The sequence below is a fragment of the Podarcis muralis genome, chromosome 12 (genome assembly GCF_964188315.1).
Source record: "Podarcis muralis chromosome 12, rPodMur119.hap1.1, whole genome shotgun sequence".
NCBI lineage: Eukaryota > Metazoa > Chordata > Lepidosauria > Squamata > Lacertidae > Podarcis > Podarcis muralis.
In genome coordinates, this window is record NC_135666.1 from 13617319 (window position 1) to 13635279 (window position 17961).

Here is a 17961-nt window from a genome sequence, read left to right on the forward strand (position 1 = left end):
GGTGCTTTACTATTCCAATTTTAAAATACGATGGGATTGGATTGCGGATATAGGGTATTCTACTTCATGTATTTTGCACGCACCCAAAATGCTCAGTTGATGACTGCAACATGCATACATGACATTAAACGATGTTTCATCGTTGTTTGGAAGCTTTCATTTCTGTTTTTCAACTAACAAAGGTTTGTTGTTATTTCAGAAACTGGAACTGTGGTTAATTATAACTATGGTTTAAAGGGGGAACCTCTGGCTCACAGACCAAATTAAGTCTGGTGTCATATGTGATGCCAGGTGTGGGACAGGGAGGGATGCAACCGCCAGTGAAGAACTGGGAGCCTAAAAATGCTATCCTGATGGTTTCATAGAAAGGAAGGGTAAAAGGTAAAGGTACCCCTGCCCGTACGGGCCAGTCTTGCCAGACTCTAGGGTTGTGCGCTCATCTCACTCTATAGGCCGGGAGCCAGCGCTGTCCGCAGACACTTCCGGGTCACGTGGCCAGCGTGACAAGCTGCATCTGGCGAGCCAGCGCAGCACACGGAACGCCGTTTACCTTCCCGCTGGTAAGCGGTCCCTATTTATCTACTTGCACCGGAAGGTGCTTTCGAACTGCTAGGTTGGCAGGCGCTGGGACCAAACGACGGGAGCACACCCCGCCGTGGGGATTCGAACCGCCAACTTTTCGATCGGCAAGTCCTAGGCGCTGAGGCTTTAACCCACAGCGCCACCCGCATCCCTATATAGAAAGGAAGACGCTGTCAAACGCTAATCAGCCAAAGCAGGGCTTACTGTTAGCACAAATGATCCTTTCAGTTGCTTGCCTGAATGCAAGCTAGCAATGCAAAGGCTCTTCCTCATAGCCTAATCCAAGCCCACAAACGTAAGGGAACTAAGGATCCAACCACTGGCTGTAAAAGGTTCCCCACTTTGCTATATAGTATACAAGCAAGACGTAAAACTTCCTTGCACTTACACATGAGACCGAGTGAGATTTTCTTCATGTTTGGAACTAATTTACTCCTAGTTTAACCAGAAGTTAGTGAAAACATAAATGGGGAGTGTAATATATTATCCTAATGTAAGTAGAATAAAAAGTAATCTGTGAACTGAGACAGGAAGTCTATAATATTTTTTATACACTGGGTCTGATTTAAGCATCCTTGTCTCACAATTGAAGTGATTAAAGCTTGGTAAGGGAATGATTCCTTCTTGAAATCCATATTCATGAGGACCTCCTCAAAATCTCATGTTATTCCATGTCTTTTATTCTTGATTAATTTGGAGTGTTCTCATCATTGCAGATACAGATTAGAATCATCACTGGTCCTTCACACACTCTTTACATGGGGTTAGAAACGCTTCATTTTGGCAGGTTTTAATCACCTTCTTTCCTTAACAGAAAGTCCAACTGTTACCCCAACTGTTCTAATTTTGGACCAGGATTCCTATTTATTTTCATTTTATTTATGCATTCACTTACCCCAATTTTCTGAGGCTTATGCCCCGCTCAGAGTGGCTTAAGGTGTTTTTCAAAAAAAATGTAAATTAAAATTACAAATCACTATTAAAACAAATCAGTAAAATAAAATACAAAGACAGATGTAACAGATAGTAACAGCCTTCAACATAGACACTTATGTAAGGCAATGCAGAACATTTTCAGGCAAAGGCTGAAATTCTAACCCCATTTAACTGGGAGGAAGCCCTACTGAATTGAATACGACTTACTTTTTAAGTAAACACGATTAGGATTAAGCTTCTGGTGTCAATTTTGCTCAAGGATGGTCTAAGACATTTTGTTGCCTGAGGCAAACAAATCCTAACTAACTAAGATTTTGTTGCCCCTTCATTATACCCCAAACATTATACCGCCTCATTCTCCCTAATGGTAGAACCTACCCTGAGTCTACTAGTCTCAGGTGAGCTCCAGACAGATGGGCAGGTTCCTGAGCCTCTTGGGCTTGCTGATCGTGTTGGTGGTTCGAATCCCCACAACAGGGTGAGCTCCCGTTGCCCTGTCCCAGCTTCTGCCAACCTATCTGTTCAAAAGCATGCCAGTGCAAGTAGATAAATAGGTACCACTGTGGAGGGAAGGTAAATGGTTTTCCATGCGCTCTGGTTTCCGTCACAGTGTTCTGCTGCACCAGAAGCGGTTTAGTCATGCTAGCCACACGACACGGAAAGCTGTCTGTGGACAAACGCCAGCTCCCTCGGCCTGAAAGCAAAATGAGCGCTGCAACCCCAGAGTCACCTTTGACTGGACTTAACCGTCCAGGGGTCCTTTACCTTTTACCTTTGCTACGTGGACTTATTTGGTAGGCATGAATGAAGAAGGCAGCCAGATTATCTCCTCATATTCAGACCAGGTCCAGGTGGATTGAACTAAGAGAGCAAGGTACTAAAGGTCACTTTGAGAGGCCTGCTTTCCATTCTCACATATGTCCATTGCATGAGACACCCAAAACAAGAGCAGCTGGCATGGTGGCGCAATTTGGGCTGCCTTGCTCTCCCAACTTCCCAACCCCGCATGTCCTGTAACTTTCTGAGAGAGGGACAGGAAAGGGCAAGGCAACAAAGAGCTCAGCTTGGTACAGGTACAGAATTAGGAGTCCTGGATTGGCCCTGCCACTACTGACTCCAGGCTCCCTCCCAATTCTGCTTGGGATAGGACTAAGTTGTCAGAGGGCGAGGAGTCCAAATGAAACTCAACTCGCACCCAAAAGTGGGTTCAGAGAGATTCTCAATGAGACAGAACTGAACTCAAACCTAAGACCTCTCTTGGTTATCTTGACTCCTATCCTCCTACATTTTGTGTTTGAGTGTGAAGTGTAGGGACTGCTGTAGCTCAGTGGTAGAGAACGTGCTGTGGATGCAAAAGGTCCCACACTCAATCCCCAGTATTTCCAGGTAGGTCTGGAAGAGACCACTGTCTAAAACCCTGGAGAGCTGCTACTAGTCGGTGTAGACATACTGAAACCGATGGCCTAACTTCGTATAAGGCAAATTCTTATGTTCCTAATACAGGTAGAGTCCGTGTAAATGTAGATGGCTTGATCATAACACCAGCCAAGTTCAATTTGTATTTTTATTGGCATTCTTAATCTAATTTATTAAAGTCTGGATAAATTTTCAGTTCAAACTTTGCATTTAAACTGAAATTTCAGATCTGGTATGCTGATTTTATTTTTTTTTAGAACATGGAATTGGGAAAAAGTGTATTTTGCTGGAGAGCAGGAAAACCAAAAGGTGGGATTTTTGGTGCAGAATTCAGTTTCCTATAAATCTCATATTTCATTAAAAAACAACAACCTTATGGTGGATTAGAATAAATCTACTCTGGATCATGTGTGCTGTGGTACTGAAATTGTAGTGTTGTTGCCATGTTGTTTTTATGCTTTGTTTCACTGTTTAAATATTATTTTAACTGACTGGTTTTACTGATTGCACTAGACACTGTTTGTAGAGGAATACATAAACATGGAAAGCAAATAAATAAACCCTAACTTTTAGCCCTCATGATTGTGGATGTATGCTTGAAAAAGTGTGTGAGACACTTGCTCAATTTTTTGGAAATAAAAAATGGACAGTATAATATTTCCAAAATAACATTTAAATTCCAGTTTAATTACCAGTTGGATAAAGAAGAAACTGCTCCCTGCAGCTCAGGCCTAGTCATGTTTGTTACAGCTCAATGTCATGCTGTCCATTTTGGTGTCAACAGCCACTGCAGTGCTTGAATTACGGAGTCAGGGGCTTACATTTTGCAACAGTCCCTGTACCTACTGTTTCTAGAAAGCTATGGGGGACATGATTTGGCCAAAATTGGAGAAGGTATCTATGGATTAAGGCTTGTGGATTTCATTAAGTGTTCCCCTACCTAACTTCCCCTTGACTGCATTTAAGGGCATCAGCATGGGGAAGAATATGGGAAATTATGGGCTCCAGAAAATGGGATTCCTGGGCTGACACAAGGCTGGGTTTCAGTCACAGATCGTATTTTCCCTTTTCTCCTGTCTATGTCATAAAGGAGGAGCCAATGGACTGCAAGACACGTGCATCAGTTGTACAGACTTCATGCATAACCCACTCCTGATTCATCAGCTCATACTGCTGAAGAGGCAAGCCTCTGTTGAGTTGAAAGAGCACCTTGCTACTGCTGCTGCTGCTTCTATCAAAATTACTATGGAGAGTACTTCAAGGAAAGTGCTACTTGTCGGTAGCTCTGGAGCAATAAAATCCATATAAAGCACAATCAACTTAGGGAGAATTCACTGACAGGTTCATGGAGCATTGGTCTATCAATGGCTATTCATCATAATAGCTTAAGAAGGCATCCTCCAAGTTCACAAGCATCATCAGATGCTGGAAACAATCACAGGTGGAATGTCTCCTCCCCAGCCTCTCTTGCTTTTGTGAGCTTCTGGAAGTCATTTGGCTAGCTACCTATAAACTGGGATCCTGTCTTTGCTTCCATTTTTCCATACCTCCCCATTGGCAAGTACTGGAGCTAAAGGATCAATTTACGCCAGGTGCCTTTGTTACGTATCTTTAGGTGGCAGTCAAAATATTCCTCTTCTTCCATGCCTTTGGCTAATTAAACAATCTATGGCCTTTTAAATTGTGGGGATATTGTTTGTCTGTTACTATGATACGTATTTCTCTGTTTTTATACTGTAAACCATCCTGTGATCCTCAGATGAAGGATGATACAGTATAGAAATTTAATCTTAATCATAATCTGCATTGTGTCTCTGGATTCACAACCCATATTGTCTTCCCTTTCTAATTCTTTTTATTTTTCTTAGGAGAGAGAGAGAGAGAGAGAGAGAGAGAGAGAGAGAGAGAGAGAGAGAGAGACTCCTGTTTGTTTCTTGTTTCTCATCAGGGGCTCTTGTCTAGAGTGGTTTCAGCCTGGCAACCAAAATGACGTTTAAGCAACACACTTCCTCTGATTTCCATCTCAGCTTTATGACCCTGAACAAGTTTATCTAATAGTGTGGAACAATGTAGTTTTGAAAGGCACAAGAATGCTTCATCCTTAATGTGGAAATGCTTTCAGATGAGTGGCAATGACAAACAGGATGCTATGCAAAGATGTTTATAGGGCTGTTTACCAGAATGCCATTATTATTACCATGCTATAAACTGCAAAAGATTGTAGCCAGACTAGCAACGAAAACTTCAAAAGAACTGGACAACCATATTAGCAACTTCCTAGAAACCAGGGCTACTTCTGCAGGCTCTGAAGTTATGTGGTTGAATTTTCTACAAATCCTCAATACCTCAAAGAGGTGAATCACACTAGGTCCTTGGTTCTTCTGCACTGGTTCAGGACTGTCATGCCATATAGAAATGTTTCCTAAGTCAGTAGGCTAGAGCAATTTTACATATTTTCTGGCAAGTCACTGACCCAATTTGCTCATTATTTGCCTGGACATGGCCAGGGCCATTAGGGAGTCCTACCATTAGGGAGAGTGAGGCAACAGCCTTAGGTAGCAGAGGCACAACCCCCAGCAATTTATTCCGAGCCCTTTGGTCATTCCCCTCTGTTGGGAGTTCAGAGCTTTGTGTACCACAGGCATGTCATATGTCATATGTCCACTAAACCAGCCTGCAACTTCAGGTGCTGTGAATAATGCCTATGCTGAAGTACAGTCCAATCAGTTTCTGTACATAGAATATGGGAGGCAGCATCTTGACATTTGCCTCAGGCAACAAAATATCTTTGGCCAGCCCTGAACCTGATAAAGGACAATGATCTACTGATTATTTAAGCCGGGGTATGCTGTGAACTGCCCTGCGGTCCATGGATGAAGATTGGTATACAAATTTAATAAATAATTAACCTGTGGCACTCCAGAGATTCCCTTTTTTGAAGGGAAATTCCCTTATTCCAAATAGGATTCCTCGCAAGAAAAGGGAAAAGTTGACAGCTATGTATGTAAGCAAATCAAAATCAAGTCTACCATACACATATGGAACCCATAACTGTAGACAAGTCACACCAGTGTTGTTTCCTCCAGCTGGCATTTTCAGCTAGAGGAATAAAAAGTTTGGGAACTCTTTGAGTTCATTCACGCTACTTGGTGACCCTATGGGAAGGAGCTGTTTCTACATCAAGACTACCTATGCGACAAACATAGTAAGTATAATCATGGTAGCTTGAAGAAGTCTCCTAATCTATCTTAGGCCACACGTTCCATTTTTTTTTTTTACCACATCCAATCCAGGCAAGTCCAGATATGGTCTGGAAATCACTCCAACTTCATCAAATCATGGATTTTGGTACTATGCCTAGTAACTATATACTCATCCCACTATAATACAACTCAAAGTGGCCACAATTCACGCATTAACAATGCTAAGTGAATGGCTATGGTTAGAATTCATGGGTAGTATGAAGAGATCCTGAAGGGGGCTGTTGTCCCCCACATGGCTTCGTAGCTGAGCCAACACAGCACTGAAGCCAGATGTGGGGGTGCATGAGGATTCGGGTGGGGGATGCTGAGAGCATCCCATAGCAGATTAAAGGGCAGCATCAAAGAGTGTTCCCTTCAGGTCCCAGAGGGAGGATGCGGGGGGGGGGGGGGACAAGAGCAAAGGCAAAGGAAGACAGAGGAGAGGAGAAAACAAAAGCAAGGAAAGGAGGGAGATGAAGCAGACAGTTGTGGGGAACAGGAAAAACTACAAAAAGGAAGTAGGGCCGCTGCAATAAACATACTGGAAAGAGGAGAAAAGGAATCTAGGGAAGTGAGAGACTGAACAGGTCAAAAATGGGTGGGGAAAGATGGCGTCCAGTGATGAAAAGGGGTAACCACACTCTTGCAGTAAGGTCCCACCAAATTGTTCTCTAAAGAGATCATCTGAGGTTCTTAGGACTTTTTAGGAGGTCTGTAGGAGCTGATGGACAGGAATAAAAATGAATGAGTGAATGGCTTGGAGCTTTCGCTAAAGATGATTGAATTGGTAATCAATTGGTGCATTCAAGTTGATTGATTCATTGGCTGTTTGATTAAACTTGCTTGGTTTTAAATTGTCTTGGGACTCCCTGAAGTGAACAGAGGCATGGGAAGTTTTATAAATAATATAAAATAAGTCATCATTTCAGTGATGTAAAGACCGTTTATCTTGTGCGGACTTTTTTTCCCCTTCAGGGACATGGAAAATTTTCAGGTTTTGTACAGATACAAAAATGCAGTTTACAGAAACAGGTTGACCCGATTCTCATCCTTTTTAGGAATTAGGGCTGCTTCCCACTATTCCTTTCCAACCAGTAAAGGAAAGAGGGTGAACCAGAGTCATCTTTGGAAACCAACACAACTCCCAGGTATGTTTTACTGCTTGCATTTTTAAGCAGGACCTTTCAACTGGCTCACAGTTAAAATTACTGCTTCCGTTGCAACTACCAAAAGGATAAACTGCAGAGTAAATGTACAGCATAACAGTACAATGATAAAATAGAACATACTGCTTTAAGTGAGATTAATGCTTCCCACTTGGAAGGCTTCCAAACTGGTGTCGTCTAATTGAGTTAAAAACGTGTCACATTCCCCATTAAGTTTCCAATTCTTCTCATTTGCCAGCAGAAATATAAATGTCAATAAGAACCTTCCCAGTTTCAAATTGCAAACCTCAACACTACTTGCACGCTTGAGCTGCAGTGAACCTTTACAGCAGAGATGGTGAATCTCTGGCCCTCCAGGTGTTATTGGACTCCGACTCCCACCAGCTTCAGCCAGCATAGCCAATGGTCAGGAATGAAGGGTACTGTAGTCTAGAGTGGCATGGGCTCCCCATCTCTGCTTCATGGGATCAAGATGTCCAGAATGGTAGCATCAACATCAAAGACCTGGTGTCCCCTTTAACTGGAACAACATTGATCACAGTTTTAAAATATGAATTGCACATTTTAAGGCATATTCTGCCCTTTCCAGACATGCTTCGTATATTGGTAAATAAGGTGTATGGGGTGTGTTAAGGGAAGGGTATTACTTCTGGTAGGGGGACATATCACACTCCTTCTGGGGTAGTTTGTCCACCTTTGATCCCCACCATGTGCTCAACTCTCACCTGTGGCTCTTAGAAGCTGTCAGCATGCCAACAGCAGGCACACCCTGAGATATGGCTTTGACTGGCTAGCTAAACCAGGTGAGGGTAGTTGATGGGTCTCAAACCCTCAGTGAGTTAGGGACTTCCCCTGCATGCAAAGAGAGGTTCCAACAGATTGTGTGGCAAGACCAATGGCGGGTCCAATGGTGAAGAAGGCAGTTTCTGCATGTGCTGTGGAGGGAAGTGGGGGACAGATGAGTTGCTCAGAGCAGGCCGACTGAATCATAGAGGCATGGGAGACCACCAAAAGTACCCCATCAAAAGATCTCATTGGTAGAGGTGGAGCGTAAGGAATCATACATGTCACCATAGTGAGGAAGATACAAGACAGCTTGTGTGCCTAACCAGATGCAACTGTTGATGGGCAACTTCAAGGCTCCCACTCCCCCCACTTTTTTCTCCTTATGGGACTGAACAGCCCTCAAAAAGAAGACCTCTTCAAACAAAAAAAGAGGGGCACTTTCTGTAAAATAGGACACACGGCCACCCTATCCTCAGCCCACTATCTGATAACTTTTTAATGGGGGGGGGTTGAAATTGTGGGTCCATCTGTATTGCAAAGCATGTGCTCTACCATTGAGAGATGGTCCATCCCCTGAATTGATCCAGAGTAAATGGTATTGATCCAGACAGGAGGTAAGCTTAATATGGGGGGGAGGGGGTTAGCTAGAGCAGAGAGACGCCCAAGGCCTACAGCAACACAGCAAATCATAAATTCTAAATAAATCAATGTGATGTCTTTGTGTAACAACACTACTGCGTGGATAATAGGCTGTACGAGAATGTAATGTATGCCGCAGTCCCTATCGTTTCCCAACTTAGGAAAGAAAAATAACAAATGCTTGAAAACTCTGCCAAACAACAAAGCTGAGATTTTATACATGCACATCAATTTCGCCCTAAAGCCTTAAAAGCCCGAGGGTCACCCCAGCCCCTTTAATACCAAAGGGCCTGACTATGCCGCCGATCGTGCACCAAGCCCAAACCTGCTTTTGTCTGAGAAAAGATGAAAGCTCCCTAAAACAGGTGAAGGCTCCTTTTGAATCATCACCTGCAATTAAACAAAGGGAAACTTAGAGGAGGAGAGGTAAGCTGAACTCTCTTTTAAAAGACACCAGCAGAGCAGGTGGATGCTTGCAGAGGATGGCTGTGGTGTCTGCTGTCATTCTTTCACCAAATGATGTGCAGTCATGAGGATTTGCTGCACGGAGGCAACAGGTCAGTGGTGACGAAGGCTGATGAGGGCAGAGCACGGGAGGAGAAGGGAGGAGGAGAGGCAAGGGAAAAAATTGAAATATATATACACAGCCCACATATGAGACTCAATGGGAGAAGACTTGGTTGTTTAATAGCATTCCTAGATCTCTGATGAGTTCTACTTGCAAAGAGAATTTCTTTAGGACCATCTATCAGAGGTAGATTACTTCACATAGACCAACCAGAATATCAAAAATACGTACATCCTGCTGGAGATGTATATCGCCAAGAGCAGATTGTTTGCATATCTTCTGGCAGTGTGAAAAAATTAAAGTAATTCTGGAATAGTGTATTTGAAAGTACAAGAAAACATTGGCTACTACAACTTGCTACACACTCCGAAAACAGGTTCTCTTTGCTATCTGAGGTGAGTCTGACAGACTCAGAAGCGATGGCAACTCTTCTAGAGACAACCAGAAATTGCAATATTCGCTAAATACTGGATGATTGAAGAGACCCCTCAATTGAAAGACCGGCTAGAAAAAGTATAGCAAGTAGCTACTTCTGTTAAATTGACATACTTAAGAAGAGAATAACCAACAAGAGAACAAGTTATTAAAACAATGAGCCCTTTTCATAAGGGTTGAACATACCTGAAAATAAGTTACAAAGGGAGATGCTACCCAACTCTGCATTACACACACACACACACACACACACACACACACACACACACACTTTTCCCATCCCTCCCTTCCCCTTTTTCTTCTTTCCTTCTCTTTTTCCTTTCTCTCTTCTTTCCACCTTTCTTTTCTCCTTTCCTCCCCCTTATTTTCCTCTTCTCCCATTTTTTTCTTGTCTGGTGTTTTCTAGGGAGGGCATTCCACAAACAGGGAGCCAACAACAAAAAGTCTCTATTTGGTGCAAACATATAAAGCCCTACACAGCTCAGGTTATCTGAGAGGCCACCTGATCCCGTATATATCCAAAGATAACAGAAACTTGTTTCACAGTAACTCAGAGCAGGGCTCTCAGTGCTGCTACCTCTGTTTTGTGGGATAGCATTCCTGTCAAGATAAAACAGACACCCACTTTCCAGACACCCACATTCCAGAAACAACTGAAGATATTTTTGTTCTGATGCATTTTTCCAGCTGGATGTATAAGTTTCCTCACTGGGTGTCTATTTTGTTTTCATATTTTAAATATATTTGCTTTTGCGTTTTTGACTCCTTTTTGATGTTTTTGTTGCACATTGCCTTGAGATGCTTGTGTAGAAGGTGATTAATAAAACAACAACAATAATTATTTTGCCTGTCACCTTTGCTAGCTTCAGTAGTCCCAATTTTGGTTAGTAACAATTATTCTTTCCTCAGTTTCACTCATATGTTCCCATGGCACTCATCCAAGGCTTTGGAATACTAAACCTGCTGAGCAGGTAATGGTAGTTACTTTCATTCTCCAGGTCTTTGCAAGAACTTGCACTTGTGGTATTTAAAACATTAACAACATTAACTCGTTAGGCCAAAGTTTGCCTCGGTGCAAATACCACAGTGTCCACTCCATGGAAGCCAATAGGGAGAAAGGACTCTTTTAAAATAATAATAATTTCAGTGGTACTCAGCTCCATATTATGCCAATCATTTTGGGCCTGGCTGCAGGAAAAGAACAATCACCTGGTGTCTACTTAGAAGTCAGTCCCCTTGAGTTCAATAGGGCTTACTCCCAGATAAGTGGGAATAGGGTTGCAGCTTTTGTCCATTAGAGTCAGTCCATTAAAAACCTTTTAGTCAATTAAGAAGGTGCACTTGAAAGGTGCCAGCAAACATCTGCTGGCCCAGAATAAATGGCTGCTAGGCTACTAACTGGAACTGGCCTGAGGGGACACACCCTCTGATGCAGATTCACTGGCTGCTGGTGTGCTCCTGAGCACAAGTCAAAGCACTTACTTTTCAAGCAGCTTTATATGAGGACCTGAAGTACCTGTCTTTTCTCCTCCTCCTCTTCTTCTTCTTCTTCTTCTTCTTCTTCTTCTTCGGCGATCACTCGTAGCCAAGTAAGATTGTCTTCCATAAACACGGTTTTAACAATGAGTCCGTAAGTGACTGTGGAGGCCAATTCTGGATCCACACGTCCTTCCAGTGGGGACATTGGGTTCTGCGTGGGAGTTGATCATGGTGTGGATTTGCCAAGTGTGCCTTCCTCTTAGCACGTTTCTCCCTTGCGTTCTGAGTTCGAGTGCCTTCAAAGCCCATGACACCTTTGGTAAAGGCTATTCTCCAAATGGAGTGCTTGCAGGCCAGTGTTTCCCAGTTGTCAGTGTTTATACTACATTTTTAAAGATTTGCCTTGAGACAGTCTTTAAACCTCTTTTGTTGACCACCAGCATTACGCTTTCCATTTTTAAGTTCGGAATAGAGTAGTTGCTTTGGAAGATGATAATCAAGCATCCGTACAACATGACCAGTCCAACGAAGTTGATGTTGAAGAATCATTGTTTCAACACAGGTGATCTTTGCTTCTTCCAGTACACTGGTATTAGTTCACCTGTCTTCCCAAGTGATGTGTAGAATTTTTCGGAGAAACCGTTGATGGAATCTTTCGAGGAGTTGGAGATGGTGTTTATAAGTGGTCCATGTTTCACAAGCATACAGTAAGGTTGGTAGCACAATAGCTTTGTAAACAAGCATTTTGGTTTCCTTGCGAATGTCCTGGTCCTCAAACACTCTGCACTTCAATCGGGAGAAAGCCGCACTCACAGAGCTCAGGCGATGCTGGATTTCACATACCATGATCAGAGGACCTTCTCTGGTCCCTGTTCATGGCCGCCACCACACTCATCTGCTGGCAGTGATGCTTGTTAAGCTACCTATGCATTGTGTGATTAAACCCTTGATATATTTGTAATTGTGTTTACACACTGAAAATCAAAACACCTCTTATGAAAAAAGATCCTTGATATGGGCTTATATATTCTGAACCTTGGAGTTCTCAGGGTGGCTTCGTTCTAACATTTTTTGGAAACAGAAAAGAACAAGTGGGATCTTGTTAGTGCAGTGGGGAGTGCTCCTGTTCAGGATGCCTCCAGGATATGCCAATTCCTTCCCAAGGTCAGTGGACATGCTCAGTCCTCTTTTTGTCATTGTCGTCCCCCACAAAGCTTTTCCCCCATCATCTCTACAGACCTTGGGGTTTCCTCAAGCCTACTGATCCTCTTCTGTGAGGATGATACTATTCTGGCAGTATCACCACTGGAAGAATGAGTTTGCTAGAGTTCCCCCAGAAACATGCAATGGCACTTGCTGTGTAATCAGCTCCTCTCCACCAAAGCTGCTCGCCAGTCATTCTGCGGCTCAGTTCCTCTTTGCTTGGCCTTCACTGGCTGTGCCCATGCCTTCTTCCCCTTCTGATTGGAGAGATTCCACTAACAGGTAAGGAGAGGAAGGGCACATAAACAATGTAAGCTCTGCCAAGCTAGTGTATCAGTGTTGGGGGCCTCAGCAGTGGGGAAATGAGTTACCAGGGGGAAGCTGGGGACAGGGAGGAAAATCAGAAGCTCCTGGAGGGGTTGGCAATGGGGAGATCAGGGAGCCCTTTAATCAGTGAATGAAATCATCAAGCCCTGATTCCAGACCCAGACACACACACACACACACACACACACTGCATTTTAGCTAAATCTTGGCTCACCTCTAGCCCTATAAAAAGCAGAAGCTAAGGGGCTCAGCACAAAAAGGCCTCAGGAGCCTTGGCTTACCTGTAATTTAAGAATTCCCCCCAAAAACAAAAGGTGATCTGCACTGTCAGTGCTTTTCATCTATTCACATTTGTGTTTATACAACCGTTTTCTTAGTTTGCTGGATGGTGTCAGCAAAGAAAAATGAGTTTCTGAAGTACAGATCCCCCAAACCACACTGACCAACTAGAAATGAAAATGAAGAAACACAGCCAACTCTCAGAAAACAACTACAGTGGTACCTTGGGTTAAGTACTCAATTCGTTCTGGAGGTCTGTTCTTAACCTGAAACTGTTCTTAACCTGAAGCACCACTTTAGCTAATTGGGCTTCCTGTTGCTGCCGCGTCGCCGGAGCACAATTTCTGTTCTCATCCTGAAGCAAAGTTCTTAACCTGAAGCACTATTTCTGGGTTAGTGGAGTCTGTAACCTGAAGCGTATGTAATCTGAAGCGTATGTAACCTGAAGCGTATGTAACCCGAGGTACCACTGTAGTATTCCTGATGTAAAAGCTGGAATCTCGAAAAAGAAGAAGAAAGACCGAAAAGAATGGGGAAAGAAATGCTTCCAGCAACGACATTATGGATAATAATATGCGTCATCCACCAGATAAGCTGTTGCTAAGAAATGAGTACAGATGCGCCAACCTCTCTTTAGTGCAGGAAACCGCTGGGTCAAAAATACTGAAATTAAAATACCCTTTTAAAAGATGCAGGTGTAAAACACTGGAGTTTGGTTGATAGGAGGTAGTCAATGGAAGGTTGTTTTATGAAAAGGAGTGGATGAGAAACATCTGTAACAAGAAAGAGTGTGCTTTAAAATGCAGAGCAAATACCTCCTTAAATCTTGCTGCAAGTCGAATTCTGCTCTTGGGTGCAAGTCAATAAACACCATCGACTTCACAAAGAGACAGTTATGAATATTCAAAAGCAGAACTTGATCCAGTGTATGAGAATGACTGTACAGTACATACATACACACAGAGAGAGGGGGGAGGGAGGGAGAGGGAGAGGGAGAGGGAGTTGTTATTGAGTGTTTCTGAAGGCAATGTATTTCAACATTCCAAGAAAAGAAGAGGCCTCTAGAACAGATCAACCCTGTGCTGGAACCAAGTGAAAACTACCCCCTTGCTGCAGCGCTGGGGCATGTTGTAACACTTTGCGTGTTGGTGCTCCCCTGGAGCATGACATGCAGCTACAGAATAATGAAGACATTGAATGGCTTGATTGACAGGGCTCCAGCGGCACACAGAAAAGAACAATGATTGCAACATAGTGGCAACCCCCTCTTGGATTAAAATTTCCTTCTCATCTGCAGAATCAGGAGGGTGCCAGCATTTGTAAACATGCTTTATTAAAACAGTTACCACAGTCACACATAAACGCACGCACACACACACACACACAAAACCACACACAAATGTAATAAGAACCGAGGAAGATTCATCCTAAATAGAACTCAGCGGCAAGGCTAGTCCTACTGTTAGGCAGAATGAGGCAACTGCTGCAGGTGGCAGATACTGAAGGGAAGCTATAGAAACCCTCAGGCTGTTATTTCTATACCACTTTATACTCTCCTTTTCTCCAAACTCTGCAACCTTTCTTAATGGTATAACGGTGTTTAAGTTTTGAAATGTAAGTCACTTGGAGACCTTTGGGTAACAGGCAACTAAGAAGTCTAATAAATAAAATAGTAAATAAATAAATGGAAGTATTTCCTGCACTTGGAGAGCCCCACCCACTAGGAATCAAGCACCTGCCTAGTTGCATAGCTCCTTCCTGGGCTCTGCCGCTGTTTCTGTCATACTGCAGTCTGATGAAATGTCAGGAACATGATTTGATAGACAGATAGAGAGATGACCCTGATGTGCCTTCTTCTGAAACACGAATCAAGTACTTCATTTTCCATGGGTTCCTTTTACAAGGGCAGCTTGTAACATGCCATAACTTTAAGGATATGATTACTGGGGACTCTTAGGTAACTCTGTTGTTGTGCCCAACAAGACACTGATGTTTTAATCACATTACTGAACGGTGTGTCTGTTTACCTTAAACCATCAATGTTCAGTTCTTCAAAGCTCTTTGTATTTGGGTTCTCACCCTATAAGCTCATAAAGCATCTAAGTTTTTTTACCTCCCCCTTCTTCCTTTCTTCAGACTGTGCAGTAACTACATTACAGTTGGCACAGCACCATAAAAACACGTTGGCAGCCAAACAAATAGCACCACACGAGACCCAACATAATTGTGGGTTATTGAAAAATGCTTCCTGTACATGGCTGGAATTCCCCTTGCGAGCTGAAAAGTTTTCTTAGCTGGCCAAAGTTCACTGTCAGAAGTGCCTGCACACCTTCATGTCCTCCCCTGGAGGACACACTTGATCCATGACTTCAAAGCTCAGCCAAACGAACCTGTCACTTACGCCTTAGAACTCTTGTCCAGTGTCACCTAACCTGGAAGCCAGCTCACCCTGGGCTTGGGGCCAAGGTATCACTCACAAAATCCCACCCAGCACAAACGTAAGGAGCAACAGGGGAGGGGGAGCACAAAGGATTGAAGGAATTAAATAGGAAGGGATTCACTATCTTCTCAAAGTCACTTCTCCAGGTGACTCCCTTTACTTCTGTGCCTGATAAAGCACCCTCAGCCCCCAACTGCACCAATGGTCTCCTGCACAAAGTCCAAGCCGAAAGTATTTAATGCCATCAAATTATATACTTGGTTGTATTTATGGTGTAAGTCCCTCTTGATTGCAGGTTCAGGTACTATTTATTATTGTTATAATTACGGTACTATTATTGTTTTTATTATTACTACGTACTACTGCTGCTACTAAGGGACACAGGTGGCGCTGTGGGTTAAACCACAGAGCCTAGGACTTGCCAATCAGAAGGCTGGCGGTTTGAATCCCCGCGACGGGGTGAGCTCCCATTGCTCGGTCCCTGCTCCTGCCAACCTAGCAGTTCAAAAGCACGTCAAAGTGTAAGTAGATAAATAGGTACCGCTCCAGTGGGAAGGTAAATGGCGTTTCCATGCACTGCTCTGGTTCGCCAGAAGCGGCTTAGTCATGCTGGCCACATGACCCAGAAGCTGTACGCTGGCTCCCTCGGCCAATAAAGCGAGATGAGCGCCGCAACCCCAGAGTCAGCCACGACTGGACCTAATGGTCAGGGGTCCCTTTACCTTTACCTTTACTGCTGCTACTATAACCATTGTTATTACATACATAACATAATTTTCTTTGTATACCACCTTTGCGCCGTTCAAACCATGCTCAAAGTGACTTGCAACTTGAAAAAAATACATAACTACAATGTAACATAAGTAGTGATATTAACAATAAAATGCTTAAAAATACACAACCAAGTGGAACAATTTTCACATAAATCACAAGAAGATCTAAAATATACAAAAAAACCAGCAGCAACAAACCCCTGCCAACAACCCTCCAAACAACACCCCAGTCCTAGACTTTACAATTATACAATTGTATAATTGTAGAGGCAACTCTCATTTTATGCACGTTCAAGGCATGCACAACCACTGATGCACACACTTTTTTCAACCCCAGAAGGAGACAGAACAGGGCAGGGGTGGCACAGGGTGAGCTTATACATGCCCCACTAACAATGACCCAAAATGCAACCCCAACACAAAAGGGGAGTTGCCTGTATAAGATTGTGTGTATAAGAATTTACAATTATTATGATTATTTTTACGTTTATATCCCATTGTTCCTCCAAGGAGCTCAAGGAGACTTTCATTATTCTTTCCCTCCCAATGTTATCCTTATAAAAAACACACCCTGTGATGTAGGTTAGGCTGTGAGGCAGTGTCTGGCACAAGGTTACCCAGTGAGTTTCATGGTTGAGTGGAGATTTGAACCCTGGTCTCTCAGGTGCTAACCACTGCAGTCTGGTACAGGCTCAGTGATGGGGGGAAATGAAATAGACAAATAATAAAATACACTCTTCTAATTTATTCTCAAACAAATGAGTTTTTAAACCCTGGTGGCTATCACAACTTATTCTCTTCTACTTTAACACTTTCTGTAAAAACAAGCCATACCCCGGCAGCCTGCAAAGGTCTTCCACCACTAGACTCAGTTCATATTTCTGGTGGGCTAATTAATTCATCTGCATGCACCAAATCACCATAATCTGAAGCTAGTTTTTGAAGATGCTGAACCCCCAGCCATCTTGAACTGCCTTGCCACTTTTACTACAGATTTATGACTCATGAGTTGTATTGCAGTTTAAATATTAATACTTCAGGCAAAACATCCTTTCCTGTTCTCCACAGCATAACATCATTGCTAATCTCTCCCCTTCATGTTAAAACATTTTCTAACTTTCAAACGGCACATGCAGCACGCAAGAACATTTTCGACATTGCAGAACCCAGGAGTGGAATGACTAAAACCTGTGATTTATTCACCGGAGAGTTGTTAGAATTTTGGCAGTGATTTATTCTCCACAACAAGCTGCTTAAATTGCAACATGGTACCCTAATAATCCAGAGCATTTAACATTTCAACACGAACATTAGTCCTGTCATAAGTAGTAATAGTGACACCTTGTGCCTATCAGTACACATTCTAACCAGAAGTCTTGAGTCATCTATGGTTTAGCTTTGTAAGGCAGTCTGGAACATAGCTGTCAACGTTTCCCTTTTTTTAAGGGAAATTCCCTTATTATGAATAGGATTTCTCGCAAGAAAAGGGAAAGGTTGACAGCTATGGTCTGGAAGCTTCTTGCAGAACAGGGGGAAATGCTCTAAAAATCAATAAATGCATCTGCCATGATATTCTCCAAAAGCCAGTAAATAAAAACAGGTGGAGCTGACACAAGCAATCCAAGTCAGCTTTGTGACCATGTCACTGAGGACTGTTGACAGTGAGGACAGTTTAATTGGCTAACTGAAC